At 36.8% G+C, this 20,690-nt stretch overlaps 1 pseudogene; it reads left to right on the top strand.

Moving 5' to 3' along the window:
* The first annotated feature begins 2,224 nt into the window (after positions 1-2,224).
* LOC140889206 (nucleotide pyrophosphatase/phosphodiesterase-like) lies at positions 2,225-19,260 on the top strand (annotated as a pseudogene).
* Positions 19,261-20,690: the final 1,430 nt, after the last annotated feature.

The following is a 20,690-nucleotide window of genomic DNA, read 5'->3' as shown; positions in this document are numbered from 1 at the left end:
ACTCGTTCAATTTTTCAAATGATCTACGTTTTCGTCCAGAATCATTATTATTTTCATCAGATGCATATTTTATTTTTAAAAATTATTATGTTAATTAAATTAAAATTGACAAATTGAAATTATATTATGTTAAATTTTATGCACTCTTTTCTAATAACGTTCGAATGATTAACTTGTGAGATATATTTGTATAAATTTATCTATTGATATATATTCGTATTGATTAATTATTAATTTAAAACGATAATATTTAGGAAATAAAAATTTGTATCTAATAAGTAATAATGAGGAATGAACTAAAAAGAAATATTGGATTAATCGAAAGCTTGAATTTTTTAGAAGATTCATATACCAATTAAGCCATATATATAGTTTATGTATATATCAATATATCAATTTATCAATAGTTCATATATTGAAATATTTTTTTATTCATTTTTTATTTATATAAAGCAAGGCATTAATTTGTGTTAAAATAAGTAATAACTTTTTTTTATGACGGTGATGATAATAATTAATATTAATAATTTTAACTATAATTATTTTTATAATAGAAATTTTTTTATTATTTATAAATTTATAATTATAATTTTACTTAGAAAAACAACACAAAATGCTTTATATAAATAATAAATAAATAAAAAAATATTGAGAAATGCTACATGTACATGGAAGGTTACACGTTGTGTTACACACTCCACATAAAATTACAAAATTATCTCTCCACTTTATTTGAAATTTTTTTTCCAAAATACATCAAGGATATTTATGTAATATCAAGTGTAACGTGTAACCCAACGTGTAACCCTCCGTGTACATGTAGCATCACCCAAAAATATTTCAATATATGAACTATTGATAAATTGACATATATGAACACAGTGACCGAATAAATCCAATCCAATCTATTTAATTTAATTCAATAAACAGAGACCTTTGACCGTGGGAACACAATGACCAAAACCAAATAAATCTGACCTTGACTCTGGGTAGACAATGCCAATTATACCCCTAAGTATGATTCTAATGAAAAACATATCATTAGAACAAAAGGAGATTATGGGTTTTTCACAATTGCAAAACATTCATGCTTTTATAATAATAATAATAATAATAATAATAACAATAATAATAATAATAATAATAATAATAATAATAATAATAATAATAATAATAATATAAAGGTAATAATAATAATAATAATTTATAAAGGTAATAATAATAATAATAATAATAATAATAATAATAATAATAATAATAATAATAATAATAATAATAATAATAATAATAATAATAATAATAATAATAATAATAATAATAATAATCATAATAATAATAAGAATAATAATAATAATAGATAAACACGTAAATAAAACAAGAGAGAAATTTAGCATGCATGATTGAATTTGAATTGAAGGAAATGTGGGATAAGCTAAGAAAATGGTGTAGGAAGTTGAGTGGATGAGTGTAGACTAAAGATAATATAATTGACACGGTAAAAGAATTTGAATAATTTCATGGTGTGTCATGACCTAATGCAATCGTTTATATAAAGCCTTCGATAACATTTATAAGATTGTAGAGATATCAAAATTGAAAGAAAAGAGATAGCATAATACAATTTGTATTACAGAAAACCATACGAATAAATATACACAATTTGTATTAGAGAGTATCAGCTGAGGTTTTGAACGTCCTCATCCAAACATCAAGCAATACATGCTTGTAAATACAAAAATTAGAATTATACTTCATAAATTATATAAGAAATTTAATTAATATTTAAATTTCGTTAAAATTTATTAAATATCTATTGATATTAACTCCAAAATCAAATTTACTATCCACAAATAAATAGAGTGAAACACATTCAATATATTGTATTACAAAAAAATGGTCACTCACTGGCATTTTCAGATTAAAAGATATAATATCCCTTATTATTTTTTTAAAACCGCTAGACACACATACAATACGTGCACACAGGGCTAGTTAAACAATTATTTCCGGAAGAGACATGAACAAAAAAACTTGAATATTGAAAATACCCATAAACAAACAAGTAAATGAAGTTGAGTTGAAGATGGATCTCACACAAAATTGGTGTGAGACGATCTCATAGAAATTTGTGCGTAAGCAAAGAAACTTGAATATATATTTTATAATTTCCCATAAGAAAAAGAAAAGAATTAAAAAAAAGCTAACGTTGGATTCTAGTAACATTATGGCAGCGAATCCATATGTGAAGAAGACATCAACGGTCCCGCGAGGTGGAGAAATCCACGCGCGCCTCTGCACAACCCCGATTAAGGTTCACTTCTTCTTCTTCTTCTTCTTCTTCTTTGACGCGGGGGATTTCATGAATATGTATTGTGGTGATTATGGCAGTGCAAGTATGCAAATTACTCGAGTTTCGATTATTCGAAGACGGGGAAGACGTCTCTCAAGTTCCAGCTGATCAATCAGCGAGCAGATTTCTCGTTCGCACTCTTCACAGGCTGTTTGGCCAGCGTATGTTCCTCAATATTTCTTCTTATTTTGCTAATTCTTACTTTACTTGGAAATTTTTTAACAAGCTAGCCATCATATGATCATGGCTGATTACGTGTTTGGAAAAGGGATCATTTTTATAGCGATTGTAGTGTTTGGTTTTGATATTGAATTTTTGAAATGTTTGATAGTATATATACATATAATTTAATATCAGATGGACAATGTGAACAGATAGTACTCCTCTAAATCTTGGTTGATTGGGCTTAGATGCATTCATAAACTCATAATCACTGTTTTTTAAGCATTTCCAAACATTACCTACTTTAGTATGAGCATGAAAATGTTGAAAAAAAGGTGAATCGAAACCGCGTCGAACAAAATTTTCAACTTTTATTTATATTAATGCAAAATCAACACAAGTCAGAGTTTGTGATCATGTAAGTTGATTTGTGCTGTTTTGGTTCATTTTTTCGTTTATTACTATTTTCATCCTATTAAAGGGGTATTTGCATTTTATTGCTTGTAAAGTCTTATCACAAACATTATACATATTTTCTTTTATAATGATATAGAATGAATGATATATTTTCTTCTGATGTATCAAATCCCCCTGAGTTGGTGATATTAATTTCCCGTTCTGTTCTGATTTTTGTGGTCGTTATGTAGATGACGGTAACCTGGACGAGTGGCTATAATATAGATGAAGCAGTCCCTTTCGTTGAATGGGATTGGGAGGGACAACATCAAACTCGTTCACCAGCCGGAACATTGACATTCTCTAGGGGAAGCATGTGTGGTATGCTTCACTTGAGTACTATATTCAAGAAAAATTAGAATGACCATTTTCTTTTTTGTTGCGGGGGCGGGTAGTGATTGATGAAGTTTCTAAAAATTGGCTTTTAGGAGCGCCTGCCCATACAGTTGGCTGGTGTGATCCAGGTTTCTTTCACACAAGCTTCTTAAAGGATTTGTGGCCAAACATGGTGTAAGTTTATAATTTTCATCCATAGTATTAGTCACTTACACGAATCCCTAAACTTATCAAGACTCATATATCTTGCAACCTGTATGTTTTTCAGTTACACATATATATTGGGCCACCTATTGAACAATGGTTCATATGTTTGGAGCAAGAAGTTTTCATTTAAATCATGATCTCCATATCCTGGACAAGACTCGTTGCAGCGTGTTATAGTCTTCGGAGACATGGGAAAGGTATTGACCTTTTCCTTTAACTGAATTTAGCTAGATAGATGTGAATATGGACCAGAAATGAGTTTATTTTTTGTTTTGAAGGTAAGAACAAGAGATTAAACTTTATTGTTATCCTATATATTTCAGGCAGAGCGGGAATGAGCATGCTGATTATCAACCAGGCTCACTTAAAACCACGGATAGACTAATTGAAGATCTTCTAACTACGTACGACATAGTTTTCCACATTGGAGATCTTACATATGCCAGCGGTTATATCTCGCAATGGGATCAATTTACTGCACAGGTTGGACCAATACAATCCGCTGTACCTTATATGATTGCCAGGTTAGTTTCATTAATTTGATATTCACTTTCACTCTTTTATGATAGACTAGGAAAAAGTACGTGCACGTGGTATCAAGATGTTTTTGGTCAATTCAATCAAACATCATGTTAACGATTGAATATTTACATTTTAATATTAATATATTATGAAATTTATTATAATCTAGTCAAATATGAATAAAAATTTGTATTTTTTAGCAAGAGCTTTCTACGATATAATCTGATGAAATGATATTTTATTATAAAGAAAAATTATATAATACACATAATTTGCAATTAATCGCTATTTTTTAACCAAACATTATTAAATTAATGCAGTATACTTGTAAACAAATGAACACTAAAAAATAATCAATAAATTAATCCAAGTGAAATAGTTAGAAGTAAAATAATTTTTTATTATATATTTATTAATTCTATTAACTTTTCAGTATCATTTTAATTTACGTCATTATTTTTATTATATATAATAATATATCGTATAGGTGAATAAATCATAAATAAAAAAATAAATGCTTTTTATAATTAATTTATTCATAACATGTTTTTTTTTTAATTTGATTTATACATAATATGATGAGAAGATATGAGGAAAATTATTTATATATTTAACTTACCCAGCTTATATCCTAATATTAATTTCAATCAATTGAGTATCTAATTGTATACATAACATGGAAAATAGATCTAAGAAAAATATTCATTTGTCCATTAAATTTTTCCACCAAATTTAAATACTAATGATAGTTTCAAGTTATAAAATTGGGGCTATAGAGAGGTATGAGTAATAATGAATATTTCTATAATTTAAAAGTGGTTAAAAATAATCAATATTATATTCGATACATCTATTTCTTAATTGATGGAAAAAAGACAACGAAACACGTATTTAATTAAAATGATAAAATTTAGAATGATGATATAATAAGAATTTAATATGTTAGTTACCATAATTAAAGTTAGATGTATGATAAGCCAAAAAATCAAATATCTTGTAAAAAAATTTAATACTTTGGGTACAAAAATGATATATAGACCCTAATTTAAAGAAGTGAAAATAAAAATTCTAAAACATTGATTCAATATTAAATGACAAAAAACAATGAGAAATCAAAGCATATGATATAATTGTAATAATTAATATTTAGATATAATAATATATGAAATTAGTGTTTATAATTAACATAAAATTTTTAATATAGATAGTTTTTTATCTATGTAATTATCATAATTTCATTACATATATTCAAATTCATCTATCTGTTTGTTGTTTTTGTTTTTTTAATTAAAATCTGTTTTTTGTTTCATATCACCTACATGTATATAGATTAGGAGGATATTAAAAATATTATCCTCAATAAATTTGTTTATATTTTTTTCAGTTTATTTATTTTTAAAAGATATTATTTTATATTAATTAGTAGTTTCATCGTCGTCGTCACCATCATCCATCATCGTAAATAATTTTTTTAATCTTTATGATATATCAAATCCAAGATTATGAGTTCTATTCTCATTCATTGCAATTAGTGCAATTTTGGGAAGGAGATTATTGGGGTGCAATAATTATCCTTATTTGATAGAGCAATCGAACCATGACGTTTGGGCTGCTGTGCGGTTTAAAATATTTGAATTGCACCATTACTATCAACTATAGCTTTTGGTAGAACGACAAGTATTTGGTCCTACAATTTTTAACCAAATTTATTTAAATTAATTTAGCCTATTTGTAAACAAGTAAACACTAAAAAAATAAATAATAAATTAAAGTCAGTGAAATATTAAGATGTAAAACATCTATCAATTAACTAATTATATATATATATATATATATATATATATATATATATATAACATGGTAATAAGGTATGCGTAAAATCATTTTTACATTTTCCATCCAATTTAAAATGTGAAAAACAATTAAAAGAAAATATGCGAATGAAAAAATTAATTAAAACTAATCTTATTTAATCTCATTATTAATTTAATTAAAATATTATATTTAATTTTTAGCAGTATTGCTGTTCAAAATTTTTATGATGCGTAACGGTCAGCCATCAGATTTAATTTATTTAGTAGTCAATGATCCTTTGGGTTTTTTTTTCACCTCCCAAAAAGTAAAACTATTTATACATTTAAATTTTTTTATCTAACTTAAATCTTAATAATAGTTTCAATCGATTGACTAATTAATTATAATTATATACATATAACATAGTAAAAAGGTATGTGGAAAATCATTTTTAAATTAAATTTTTTCTTTAAATTTAAAATATGAAAAAAAATTAAAAGAAAATAGGCTAATGAAAAAATTAACTAAAAAAATCTCCTAATTAATCTCATTATTAATTTAAATAAAGTAATTTATATTTAATTTTTAGCACTATTGCTTCTTAAATTTTGTTATGGTGTGCAACGTCCATACATCCGATTTGTGTCATTTAGTAGTCAATGATCCTTTGGAATTTTTTCCACCTTCCAAAAGTAAAATATTTTACAATATAAAAATATTAGTCAAATATAATGTGTGAAAATTTATATTATATAATATATATAATTTATCAATAATTAATTTTAAGGTAATAATTGAATATAAATGAGAAGTTAAATCCATCTTTATTACTCATCATGCAATAAATCACTTCCTAAGGTTTGACTAAATTTTTAATCATTTTTTGCCCTTGTTTTTTTACATCATTTTTCCATAATTTCCCATAAATGTTTTTTTGATTTCTACACAATTTGGGGGTAAAGTTATAAATGTTAGGTGGCAGGCGTTGGTTGGAAAGTTGGGGAAGTGAATTAAATGCGAGGCATTTAATTTCACGCGTAAAGGTTTTCCTATAAAAGGCAGCTTAGCTCTTCATTTTAATTATCCCAAAATCAGAGAGCATAGGAAATAAGAAACAAAGAAAGGAGTTTCTTGGGTTTTCTTTAGTGTTCTCTTGTGTGAGTTAGATAAATTATTTCTCTGTAATACTCGGGTGTTGGGATCGTGTGAGAGATATAGTATTTTGTATACACTTGTAATATTTCTCCGGTTATAAATATTTGCAGCAGCTCCGTGGACGTAGCCTATATTGGGTGAACCACGTAAATCTTTGGTGTTCTTGTTGATTATTTTTATTCCGCATTTATTATCGTCATGATCGCTTCGGCATAATCCATAACAACTGGTATCAGAGCTGTTACGGTGTCCGGGAGCCTTGGTGAAATTTTTTTTAAAATTTTGAGTATGCTCTGTGGTTGCAGCTTTGTCTGATCTTACACATCAAAAAAGATTTTTTGAAATTTTATTAAGGCAGGTGAAGCGATGGCCGGAAATGACGCATCGGGACCTGGAATCAATAAGTTCGACGGTACAGATTTTACGTTCTGGCGGTTACAGATTAAAGATTATCTCTATAGCAAGAAGCTACATCAACCTCTATCCGGGGTGAAGCCAGAAAAAATAGAGGATGATGAATGGGAGCTTCTTGATCGACAAGTGTTGGGGGTAATACGATTGACCCTAACAAAGAACGTGGCACACAATGTGGCGGAGGCAAATACCACGGAGGAGATGATGTCCATTTTGTCGGAAATATACGAGAAGCCATCAGCAAATAATAAAGTGTTCCTCATGAAAAAGTTATTCAACTTGAAGATGGAGGAAGGTGCTTCGGTGGCGGCACACATCAATGAATTTTACACGATTGTTTCTCAGCTAACATCGGTTAAAATCAAGTTTGATGATGAGATCCGTGCACTTATTCTTTTGGCGTCCTTACCAAATGCTTGGGAGCCGATGAGGGCAGCGGTTAGCAATTCTGCTGGAAAAGGAAAATTACAATTCAATGATGTCAGAAACCGGATTCTTGCCGAAGACGTTCGCAGGATGGATTCTGGTGAAAAAGCATCATTGAGTTCTGCTCTTAATCTGGATAACAGAGGCAGGGGCAGGAATGTCGAAAAGAATTCTAACAAATGGCAGAGCAGGTCCAAGTCAAGGGATGGTAAAGATAAAATTACATTTGAAAAGAAGTTGAAGTGTTGGAACTGCGGTGAAATTGGCCACCTGAAAAGAAACTGCAAATCAACAAACAATGCAAATGTTGTGACTGAGGAAGTACACGATGCCTTAATACTATCCATGGAAAGCCCGGTTGATTCATGGGTTATGGATTCGGGAGCTTCATTTCATACCACCGGTGATCGTGAGGTGTTTAGTAATTACATTGCTGGTAATTACGAAAAAGTTTTCTTGGCTGATGGAAAACTGTTGGAAATAGCTGGTATGGGTGATATCAGTTTGAAAATGTCAAATGGATCTGTTTGGAAAATCAATAAAGTCAGACATGTACTAAGACTGATGCGGAATCTGATCTCAGTGGGGCAGCTCGATGATGAAGGCCATAAAGTGACCTTTGGTGATGGCTCTTGGAAAGTGAGCAAAGGAGCCATGATTGTTGCTTGAGGAATGAAAACTGGAACCCTCTATATAACTTCCAGTTGCAGAGACATGTTAGCAGTTGTGAATTCTGGAGCTAACTCAAGTCTATGGCACTATAAACTTGGACATATGAGTGAGAAAGGAATGAAGATGTTGATATCAAAAGGGAAGCTACCGGGGTTAAAAACTGTCGAACACAAATTGTGTGAAAGTTGTGTTCTTGAAAAGCAAAAAAGGGTGAGCTTTTCGAAAGGCGGTAAAGAACCGAAAGCAGCAAAGTTAGAGTTGGTTCATACTAATGTGTGGGGGCCATCTCCTGTGACATCCCTTGGAGGCTCACGATATTATGTCACATTTATCGATGATTCGAGCAGGAAGGTCTGGGTTTATTTTCTAAAAAATAAATCTGATGTTTACGAAACCTTTAAGAGGTGGAAAGTCATGGTGGAGAATGAAACCAACTTGAAGGTAAAGTGCTTACGGTTTGATAACGGAGGAGAATATGAAGATGATGAGTTCAAGAAGTATTGTGCACAGAACGGGATCAAGATGGAGAAAACCATTCCTGGTACACCTCAATAGAATGGTGTGGCTGAAAGAATGAATAGGACCTTGAATGAACGTTCCAAGAGCATGAGATTGCACGTTGGACTGCCGAAATCATTATGGGCTGATGCAGTTAACACTGCAGCTTATCTGATCAACAGAGGACCTTCGGTTCCGCTTGATTACAGAATACCTGAAGAAGTCTAGAGCGGAAAAGAAGTAAACCTTTCTTTCTTGAAAGTGTTTGGATGTTTATCATATGTTCACATTGATTCAGCTAGCAGAACAAAACTTGATCCGAAATCAAAGAAGTGTTTCTTTATTGGTTCTAGAGATAATGAGTTTGGTTATCGGTTCTGGGATGACCAAAATTGGAAGATCATTCGGAGCAGAGATGTAATCTTGTAGTAGCCCGTAACCAAAATCAGTAATTAAGGAATTAATCATAATTACTTGGGAAGAGTTCGGAAGCTCCGAAGGTGAGTTCGGAAGCTCCGAACAGGATCGAAAGCTCCGATGCAGGATCGGAAGCTCCGATGGTATTACGTCAGGCATGACGTGTGGCAAGATCGGAAGCTCTGATCAGGATCGAAAGCTCCGATCACCCCTATCCGAAGTCAACAAGTGATATTTTGACACGTGGCAGATCAGGGTCTTCGGAAGCTCCGATGTCAAGATCGGACGTTCCGATCGAGGTTCGGACGTTCCGATCGAGGTTCGGAGGCTCCGATCATTGTCTATAAATAAAAGGCCGAGAATTCATTTTCAATTGTCAATTCCGGATTTCCTCTCTATTCTAGTCGTATTCGAGTTATTCTAGCCTTCCTAGGCTCAACCCGGGAGTCGTCGAGACGTTCGATAGTCGTAGAGGAGTTGTGCCCAAGTTCTGGAGGCATCGACATCAAAAGGCTAACGACGGAAGAAGGTATAGCTTTTGCTTCCTAAAAATATTTAGGAGTATGTTTTAGCTTAGTTAAGGCTTTTAGAGCGCTATAATGATAGTAGTATCATTTGGCAGTGTAGAGCGGATTATAGGGGTGGACCTAGGGCTGATAGCACTTGCCTAGTATTTGAGGTACGAAAGTACTGTTCGAGATATCCTGACTGAGTATGCATGTATTATGTGACTGCATGATTTATATGTCATTGATTTATGCTGCATTCATTTTCATATTGAGCTATCTCCTTCGAGATGTCTGTTAGTAAGGTTTTTCCCTATCCTGTTAGTGGTTGGACTTCCATCGATTTGGGTCCGGCATATCCACTGGTATTATGGTATGGGAGCCACCTCCTGAAGCGACGGCACAGCGTGCTACATACCAGGGCCCGGTCTGTCTCTGTTATCTGATCTTTGATCTCGAGTTTATAAGGAGTTCACTTTGCATGCATGTATACTCATACTCTCGTACTGAGCGTTTTATGCTCACGTCTCGTACTCTGTGTTCTGGACACCCTATTCCATGGGGCAGGTTTGCGATTGGACGAGGCGGGTGGATCCAAGAGGGGCTAGGCAGTGGTTGGCCAGCTGGAGTTTCGTCTAGGTTTTATTTCTGTTGTTTTGGGTTGATACAGCTATTCGATTTGGTTGTATAATATTTGGATAAATTACAGATTCCTTTCCTTGGGATTGTATTTGTTTATGGTTTCCGCAAATTTATTCTGATATCTTTTTAATTAAGTTAATTGCATGCCTAAGTTCTGTTTAGTAGGTGATCCAGGTAAGGGTCACTACATTTATGGTATCAGAGCATGCAAAAGTATTCTTGGGATTTAGTCTCATCATGAGGTATTTTTGTAGATAGCAAAATACGATGATGAGAGTAGCCACGGAAGTGGAGGAGGTCGTTGGGGCGATGCCGACCGAGAGCGTCGTCGAGAACGGTGTCATCGTCATCATGACGACGAGCGTTTCACTGTACGTCGATTATTAGCTATGAGTCCTAAGCCCTTACTTGGAGGTGAGCCTCCGGAGAAAGCTGAGAACTGGTTGGAACGCATGGAGACGATCTTTCAGACATTGCACTGCACCGAGGATCAGAAGATGGAGACACTGGGCTATCTTCTAGAGGGACATGCCCGCAGGTGGTGAAGGATTACTTCTGCACCTTTGGTTTCGGCTAGAGGAGTGGCCACCTGGGCCGAGTTTCGTACAGCTTTCTATAAGATGTATTTCCCTCCTGATCTCCGATAGGCAAAGGCAGGTGAGCTTCTGAGTCTGCGTCAGGGAGCCATGAGTATCGAGGAGTATCAGCAGAAGTTTCTCGATCTGTTATCTTATTGTCCGGAGATTGCTGACAGCTCCCATATGAAGTATAACATGTTCCTTCAAGAACTTAACCTTGAGATCCATGACCGTGTGGTGGTTGGCGACGACATGCCCTACGAGGGTTTGGTGAGCCGTTGTCACCAGGCGGAGGACAGCATTCGGCGGAATAGGTCTTTCTCTCAGTCGAGACCTGCTAGTTCTTTGGGTCCCCATGCCCAATCTTTCAAAAAGTCTGGATCTACTTCTTCTTCCTCTGGCTCTGCTGGTGTTGTCTGTTTCGGTAGGAAGGACAAGTGTGATCACTGTGGGAAAAACCATCCATCCGACAAGTGCCGTAGAGCTTCTGGAGCTTGTTTTCGTTGCGGCAAGGTGGGTCATATCCGGAGGGATTGTCCACTATCTGGGGGAGGCGGTTCTGGTTTTGGTTCAGGATCTGGTTCTCAGGCCACCGTTCAGCAGAGGTCGCAGGGACAGCCTGCTGAGAGTTCTCATTTGAGGCCACGAGCTTCTGGCCAGGTGTTTGCCTTGAGGCATGATCAAGCAGTGGAGGAGAATAAAAAAGTCATCGCAGGTACATTTCTGCTTTATGGTATACATGCTCTTGTAATTATTGACACTGGTGCATCTCATTCCTTCATTTCTGCACGTTTTGTTAAGAGACATAAGTTACCATGCATTGCACTAGACGTAATGATGTCTGTTTCTACTCCGACGGGCCAATCTGCTTTGGCAAAGCGTCTAGTGATGAGTTGCCCTTTAGAGTTCGAAGGGAACATTCTGTTAGCGAATCTCATGGTCCTGGCGATGGACGACTTTGATTGCATTATGGGGATAGATATGTTGACTACCTATCGAGCTTCAGTAGACTGCTATCAGAGATTAGTACGCTTTCATCCGGAGGCAAGTGAGAGCTGGTTTTTCTATGGAGAGGGAGCGCGACCCCCGATTCCTTTGGTATCAGTTTTGAGAGTCTGTCGAGCTCTAGAGTCTGGCGGGGAAGTCTACCTTATCTATGCAGTTTATTTGTCCTCTGAGAGCGTTGGGATAGAGAGTATTCCTGTTGTAGATGAATTCTCAGATGTTTTTCCTGATGAGATTTTGGGTTTTCCTCCTGTTAGGGAAGTCGAGTTTGGCATAGAGTTGATGCCAGGTACTTCGCCTATTTCTCGAGCACCGTATCGTCTGGCTCCGTCAGAGATGCGTAAATTGAAGAATCAGCTACAGGATCTTTTGGAAAAGTGGTACATTCGTCCTAATGTATCTCCTTGAGGAGCTCCTGTTCTTTTTGTAAAGAAGAAGGATGGGTCGATGCGGCTGTGCATTGACTATAGGCAGCTGAATCGTGTTACAGTGAAGAACAAGTATCCGTTGCCTCGCATTGATGACTTGTTTGATCAGCTGCAGGGTACTTCTATTTACTCCAAGATTGACTTGAGATCTGGGTATCATTAGTTGAGAGTCCATGATCAGGACGTAGCCAAGACTGCATTCCATACTCGCTATGGGTATTACGAATTTCTAGTGATGCCATTTGGTTTGAATAATGCGCCGGCTATATTCATGGATCTGATGAACCGTGTCTTCAGGGAGTATTTGGACAAGTTTGTCGTGGTCTTCATTGACGGCATCTTGGTGTATTTGCGTAATACGAAAGAGCATGTTTCTCACTTGCGGTTGGTACTGCAGACTTTTCGAGATGAGCAGTTGTACGCCAAGCTGAGCAAGTGTGAGTTCTGGATGGATTGAGTGGTCTTTCTTGGCCATATCATATCCAGGGAGGAGATTTCTGTTGATCCAAGCAAGATTGAGGCGGTGTTTAATTGGTCGCGTCCGACGACAGTTGCTGAGATCCGTAGTTTTATGGGTCTAGCAGGGTATTATCGTCGCTTCATTCTGAACTTCTCTCAGCTAGCTCGACCTTTGATGCAGCTTACCCGCAAGGGTGTGGATTTCGAGTGGTCCTCCGAGTGTGAGGAGAACTTCTGTGAGCTTTGACGGCGGTTGACTTCTGCACCGGTGTTGGCATTACCGTCAGGATCTGGAGGGTATGTGGTGTACACTGATGCTTCTCTGCAGGGGTTAGGTTGTGTCCTGACTCAAAATGGGCATGTGATCGCATACGCTTCTAGACAGCTGAAGCTTCACGAGGACAACTACCCAGTCCATGATTTGGAGTTAGCAGCCATTGTGTTCGCTTAGAAGATCTGGCGTCATTATCTGTATGGCGAGAAATTTGAGATCTTCACCGACCATAAGAGTCTCAAGTATTTGTTCACTCAGGCGGAGTTGAACATGAGGCAGAGATGTTGGATGGACTTGCTTAAGGACTATGATTGCGAGATTAAGTACCATCCAGGAGCTGCTAATCTCACTGCTGATGCTTTGAGTAGCAAGGTGCGACTATCTGCACTTCAGACTTGTTCGATGTCTAGTGCGATCAGTGACTGTTGTACTTCAGGTTATACCTTCAAGCATAAGAAAGGTATGCAGAGTAACCAGATGTTTGCGATATTATCTGAGCCAGATTTGTATTCGCGGATTCGAGATGCTCAGATGTCTGATTCAAAGACCCAGCGTTTAGCTCGTCTGGATTTCATTATCAGTGAGATGGCTTTCTGTGTTTGTCTGGTAGGCTTGTGATTCCGCAGGATGAAGAGTTGCGATAGGAAATTTTGTCTCAAGCGCATCGCACTAAGTTAAGTATTCATCCTAGGAGCAACAAGATGTACAAGGATCTACGTACTCGTTTCTGGTGGAAGGAAATGAAACGCAGTGTTTATCAGTTTGTTTCGAGATTTTTGGTGTGTCAACAGGTCAAGGCAGAGCACCGACGACCTGGAGGATTGCTTCACAGTCTGCCTATTTCTGAATGGAAATGGGAGTTTATCACAATGGACTTTGTGACCCATTTGCCGGTATCCCCGAGGAACTGTGATGCTATCTGGGTTGTGGAGGACCGACTCACCAAGTCAGCGCATTTCATTGCCTATAGCCGGGAGTACAATATGGATCGTATGGCTCGGTTATACATTCATGAGATCGTTCGACTTCATGGAGTGCCTGTGAGCATTGTCAGCGATCGAGACCCCAAGTTTACTTCTAGATTCTGGGGGAGTGTTCAGCGTGCGATGAGTACTACTCTCAGTTTGAGTACTGCCTATCATCCGGAGACTGATGGTCAGTCAGAGCGTACTATCCGTACTTTGGAGGATATGCCTAGAGCGTGCGTCATGGATTTTGGTTCAGCCTGGCAGGATCATTTGCCATTGATCGAGTTCGCGTACAACAACAGCTATCATACTAGTATTGGGATGGCACCTTTTGAGGCGTTGTACGGGCGACGTTGCCGTACTCCACTCTTCTGGAAAGAAGTGGGGGAGAGACAGGCTGAGGGACAGGAGTTTATCCAGCAGGCGATAGACATTGTTGATCAGATCAAGAAACGGATTAAGACTGCACAGGATCGTCAGGACAGCTATGCTAACACCAAGCGTAGGCCTTTGCAGTTCGATGTCGGGGAGAAAGTGTTTCTGAGGGTGTCACCTTTCCGCAAGATTCTCAGATTTGGCCTTAAGGGCAAGTTGTCTCCCAGGTTTATCGGTCCATTTGAGATCTTGGAGAGCTTCGGCGATTTGGCTTATCGACTAGCTTTGCCACCGCATCTTTCCAGTATTCACAACGTGTTTCACGTATCTCTGTTGCGAAGATATGTGGCGGATGAGTCCCATATTTTGCAGCGGTCTGAGGTTCAGGTGAGCAAGTATTTGACCTATGTTGAGAAACCTATTCGTATCCTGGATTATAAGGATAAGGTTTTGCGGAACAAAGTCATTCCTTTGGTTTTAGTTCAGTGGCAGCGCCGAGGCACTGAAGAAGCTACTTGGGAACTTGAGGACAGGATGCGTGAAGACCATCCTGAGTTGTTTTGATTTCATTCTTAAGTTGTATTCAGTTGCAAACTCTGTAAACATTTGATTTGAATAAAGAATGTTTCTGATTTCTGTATTACATTCAGTACTTAAGATCTGATTTCGAGGACGAAATATCTTAAGTGGGGGAGAATGTAGTAGCCCGTAACCAAAATCAATAATTAAGGAATTAATCATAATTACTTGGGAAGAGTTCGGAAGCTCCGAAGGTGAGTTCGAAAGCTCCGAACAGGATCGGAAGCTCCGATGTAGGATCGAAAGCTCCGATGGTATTACGTCAGGCATGACGTGTGGAAAGATCGGAAGCTCCGATTACCCCTATCCGAATTCAACAAGTGATATTTTGACATGTGGCAGATCAGGATCTTCGGAAGCTCCGATGGCAGGATCGAACGTTCCGATCGAGGTTCGGACGTTCCGATTGAGGTTCGGAGGCTCCAATCGTTGTCTATAAATAGAAGGCCGAGAATTCATTTTCAATTGCCAATTCCGGATTTCCTCTCTATTCTAGTCGTATTCGAGTTATTCTAGCCTTCCTAGGCTCGACCCGGGAGTCGTCGAGGCGTTCGATAGTCGTAGCGGAGTTGTGCCCAAGTTCTGGAGGCATCGACATCAAAGGGCTAACGACGGACGAAGGTATAGCTTTTGCTTCCTAAAAATATTTAGGAGTATGCTTTAGCTTAGTTAAGGCTTTTAGAGCGCTATAATGATAGTAGTATCATTTGGCAGTATAGTGCGGATTATAGGCGTGGACCTAGGGCTGATAGCACTTGCCTAGTATTTGAGGTATGAAAGTACTGTTCGAGATATCCTGGCTGAGTATGCATGTATTATGTGACTGCATGATTTATATGTCATTGATTTATGCTGCATTCATTTGCATACTGAGCTATCTCCTTCGAGTTGTCTGTTAGTAGGGTTTTTCCCTATCCTGTTAGTGGTTGGACTTCCATCGATTTGGGTCCGGCATATCCACTGGTATTATGGTATGGGAGCCACCTCCTGAAGCGATGGCACAGCGTGCTACATACCAGGGCCCGGTCTGTCTCTGTTATCTGATCCTTGACCTCGAGTTTATAGGGAGTTCACTTTGCATTCATGTATACTCATACTCTCGTACTGAGTTTTTTATGCTCACGTCTCGTACTCTGTGTTCTGGACACCCTATTCCATGGGGCAGGTTTGCGATTGGATGAGGCGGGTGGATCCAAGAGGGGCTAGGCAGTGGTTGGCCAGCTAGAGCTTCGTCTATGTTTTATTTTTGTTGTTTTGGGTTGATACAGCTATTCGATTTGGTTGTATAATATTTGGATAAATTACAGATTCCTTTCCTTGGGATTGTATTTGTTTATGGTTTCCGCAAGTTTATTCTGATATCTGTTTAATTAAGTTAATTGCATGCCTAAGTTATGTTTAGTAGGTGATCCAGGTAAGGGTCACTACAAATCTTCAATGAGTATGTGATGTATAAGGACAGGTCAAGCGTTGGAGCTGGTGATGAATGTCCTGAAGTCAAGAAGAGGGATGAAATACCATTGATGGATATTCCTATGAATGATTCGGAAACCAGTAACTTGAAAGATAAAGAAACTGTTGCACAAGATGATGAACCGAAAACTCCGAAAATTGAACTCAGGAGATCTTCGAGAACAATCAGACCACCTCAGAAATACTCTCCAACACTTAATTATATTTTGCTGATAGATAAAGGTGAACCGGAGACCTTTGAAGAAGCGATGCAAAACGATGATTCAATCAAGTGGGAGTTAGCCATGAAAGACGAGATTGACTGCAAATATAAGAGAAGAAGCATGAGCTGATACGTTGACTGTGTGAAGCCATGATTGAAATCAAGTCTTCAAGTGGGAGATTTGTTAGGTGGCAGGCGTTGGTTGGAAAGTTGGGGAAGTGAATTAAATGCAAGGCATTTAATTTCACACGCAAAGGTTTTTCTATAAAAGGCAGCTTAGCTCTTCATTCTAATTGTCCCAAAATCAGAGAGCATAGGAAATAAGAAACAAAGAAAGGAGTTTCTTGGGTTTTCTTTAGTGTTCTCTTGTGTGAGTTAGATAAATTATTTCTCGGTAATACTCGGGTGTTGGGATCGTGTGAGAGATATAGTGTTTTGTATACACTTGTAATATTTCTCCGGTTATAAATATTTGCAGCACCTCCGTGGATGTAGCCTATATTGGGTGAACCACGTAAATCTTTGGTGTTCTTGTTGATTATTTTTATTCCGCATTTATTATCGTCATGATCGCTTCGGCATAATCCATAACAATAAATTCACAATGAAAAAACTTTGCCCCTCATTCATACTTTTACAGTAGAAATAGATTATACGTACCTTCCGAGTATTAACCGATGCTCTGATTTTTCTTACAGTGGAAATCATGAACGTGATTTTCCAAACACAAGATCGTTCTATTGTAATTCAGATTCGGGAGGGGAATGTGGTGTGCTTGTTGAGACCATGTACTATTATCCGGCAGAAAATAGAGCAAAGTTATGGAAAGTTTTTTCATAACAATTGTCTTATATTTGGTTCTCTGGCTGAAACATTTTCTGAATAATGTTTTGAAAAATGTGGTGGATGATTGGTTTTGTTTTCTGATTTACACGTTCTTTGTTTTAGGAGCCATAGTATGTATGAATATGTTGAATTAGTGATGTCTATGTGGTGTTCTAGTGGTATGTATTGTATCACAAAATTCAAATACATTAAAAATATAAGAAGATACTATTCTCTGAGGAGTGGTGAAAATATAATTTAAAGGTTAAGAAATTTTTTGGATAGAAAATGAAAATGGGAGTGTAAAACGGGGTATAAAAATGAAACCAGAGATATCCCTTATCTTTGGTGCTGATGATGGGCAAACTATTGACAGGTACGCAACCGATTATGGCATGTTTCATTTATGTATAGCAGATTCAGAGCACGATTGGCGGGAGGGAACAAAACAGTATAGAGTCATTGAAAAGTGTTTGGCATCGAAAAGTGTCCGGCATCGGCAGACAGGCAAAAACAACCATGGTTGATTTTTGCTGCTCATCGGGTGTTTGGTTACTCTTCTAACATTTGGTATGCTAGTGAAGGATCGTTCGAAAATCCTATGGGAAGGGAAAGCTTGCAGAAACTGTGGCAGAGGTATAAGGTGGACATTGCATTCTTTGGCCATGTGCATAACTATGAGAGAATCTGTCCTATTTACAAGGTATAAAACTCTGATTTACAAGAATTGATCACACCCTGATTTAAATATCGATTAATTGGCAAACATGTGATATGGGGATGAACTCATGATAAAAGGTATAAACGCATAAACAAAACTCGAGTTTTATGACTTGATACATAAGTGTGAACATGCGATTGTGTTTGAATTGATCAATCACCTTAATAGCTTAAACTTGAGTCTTGTGTATACACCAAATCACTCACGAACTGTTTGTTTACTTGCACCCTGACTGGTGATTCAAGATATGCATACGAGCATTATGACAATGAGTAAACTTCTAAACTAGCTAGTAGAAAAAAGAGTTGCTTCAGTTCTTATACCAGGAGAAAAAGAAAGAGAAGAAACCGAGTATTGTGTCTGTGAAGAACCTCATGTGTTTGTTAATTCTTAGCATTTAGAAGCCAAAATATGATCAAAATTCTCGTTCGTTGGTAGCTCATGAATGAAGCTGATTTAACTTAGCATTTGGAATATAGACTTATTGATATTCGTCATCTGTCACTGCAGAATCAATGCGTGAACTCAGAAAAATCACATTACTCTGGCACAATGAATGGGACCATCCACGCCGTCGTAGGCGAAGGAGGAAGCCACTTATCGGATTTCACGACCATCAACACTACGTGGAGTGTTTTCAAGGATCACGACAATGGATTCGTGAAACTGACAGCATTCAACCATTCGTCCCTTCTTTTCGAGTACAAGAAGAGCAACGATGGAAAGGTGTATGATTCTTTCGCCATCTCCAGGGACTATAGAGAAGTCTTAGCTTGCGTGCCTGATGGATGTGAGGTCACCACATTAGCTTCCTGAGGAAATTGTTGTTCAATGAAGTTCTTGTTTAGTAATTACAATTGTACTTTTTTTTTATTTTTTGATTTTTATAAATAAAATCATCCGTTGGTTGTTTATAATCGAATTTTTTGTGAACATTTTACAAATTTCCCTGAAGTTTTGCGCGCATATATATATGGGAAGTTTTGTGAACATATTTGTTTCTTTGACTTTGTTGGTTCCCTCGTGGCATATCTCCAATTTGTCCCATATTTTTTTTGTGGAGGAGCACATAGAGATCCGGTTGTACCCGTTCATATCTAGGGAACAATGCAAAATATTCATAGCTTTAGCATTTTGAGAAATTAATCGCATGTCCTCATTTGAAAAGTCATTCATTCTCTTAGGAATTGTAACCCCTTCAACCTCTTTCATAGGTATATAGGGACCTTTCATTGTTACTTTCCAAATCATAATCTACGGATTGGATATATAGAGACATTCGATTTTTCCAATATCCATAATTTATGTCATTGAAAAGAGGAGGACGATTGGTTGATTGCCCTTGAGTGTAATCGCTTTCTAGATTTGACATTAGAACCTTTTGAAAATTTTGCAAAAGTGTGTCTCTGATACCACTTGTTAGAACTTAATGGAGAGGGGTGTGAATTAGGTTCTATTAGCAACTTTAGCAATTTAAAGCGATTATGCAAGTACGCAAGCGAAAGACTTAAAGAAATCAAAATAAATGCGGTAAATAAATGCGTAAAGTAAATAAAGCGATAAAAGAGATAGAATATGTTTATGAAAGCTCAACGATAAATCGTCTAAGTCTCCCATTCTTGGTTAAGTTCGATTAACCAAGGATCCACTTGCACTTCAACGTCTTGGCCTTGATGGCTCCAAGGATAGCCGTACCATCAACAACACGATCACCGCGTCGATAGATTTACAACTCGATACACTTGGCCTTAAGGACTCCAAGAATAGCCTCACAATATCGCAACAAACTCGGCTTCACACTCGAGTTAATACAACAACAATTTCCAAGCACTTATTACAACTCGATATGAATATAGATTGAGGGACTCGAAATATGCTTGAATGCTTGAAGAATTGATTTGAATATTTTTTAGAGAGGATGAGAGACTCGAATGGAATGGGATGAAATGGTCTCGGAATGCCTCTATTTATAGTGCAAATTTGGTTGAGATCGTTGCGTCCGTTGGGCAGAACGTTGCGTCCGTTCGGCTTACTGCAGCTTTGATCGGACGAATTTTTTCCTTAATTTTTGGATCATGTTTTTTACTGAGAACGTTGTGTCCGTTATTCGAGTCCGTTGCGTCCGTTTGGCGTCAAATTCCGTGATTTTTGTGATATGTTTTAGGCATGACCGTTGCTTCCGTTCTGGACTTCGTTGCTTTCGTTCTTTGAGCATTATAAGACTTTATACTCATTTTTTAGTTACG

This window comes from Henckelia pumila, chromosome 3 (genome assembly GCF_033568475.1).
Source record: "Henckelia pumila isolate YLH828 chromosome 3, ASM3356847v2, whole genome shotgun sequence".
Lineage (NCBI taxonomy): Eukaryota > Viridiplantae > Streptophyta > Magnoliopsida > Lamiales > Gesneriaceae > Henckelia > Henckelia pumila.
This window is presented reverse-complemented; position numbering and strand designations above follow the sequence as displayed.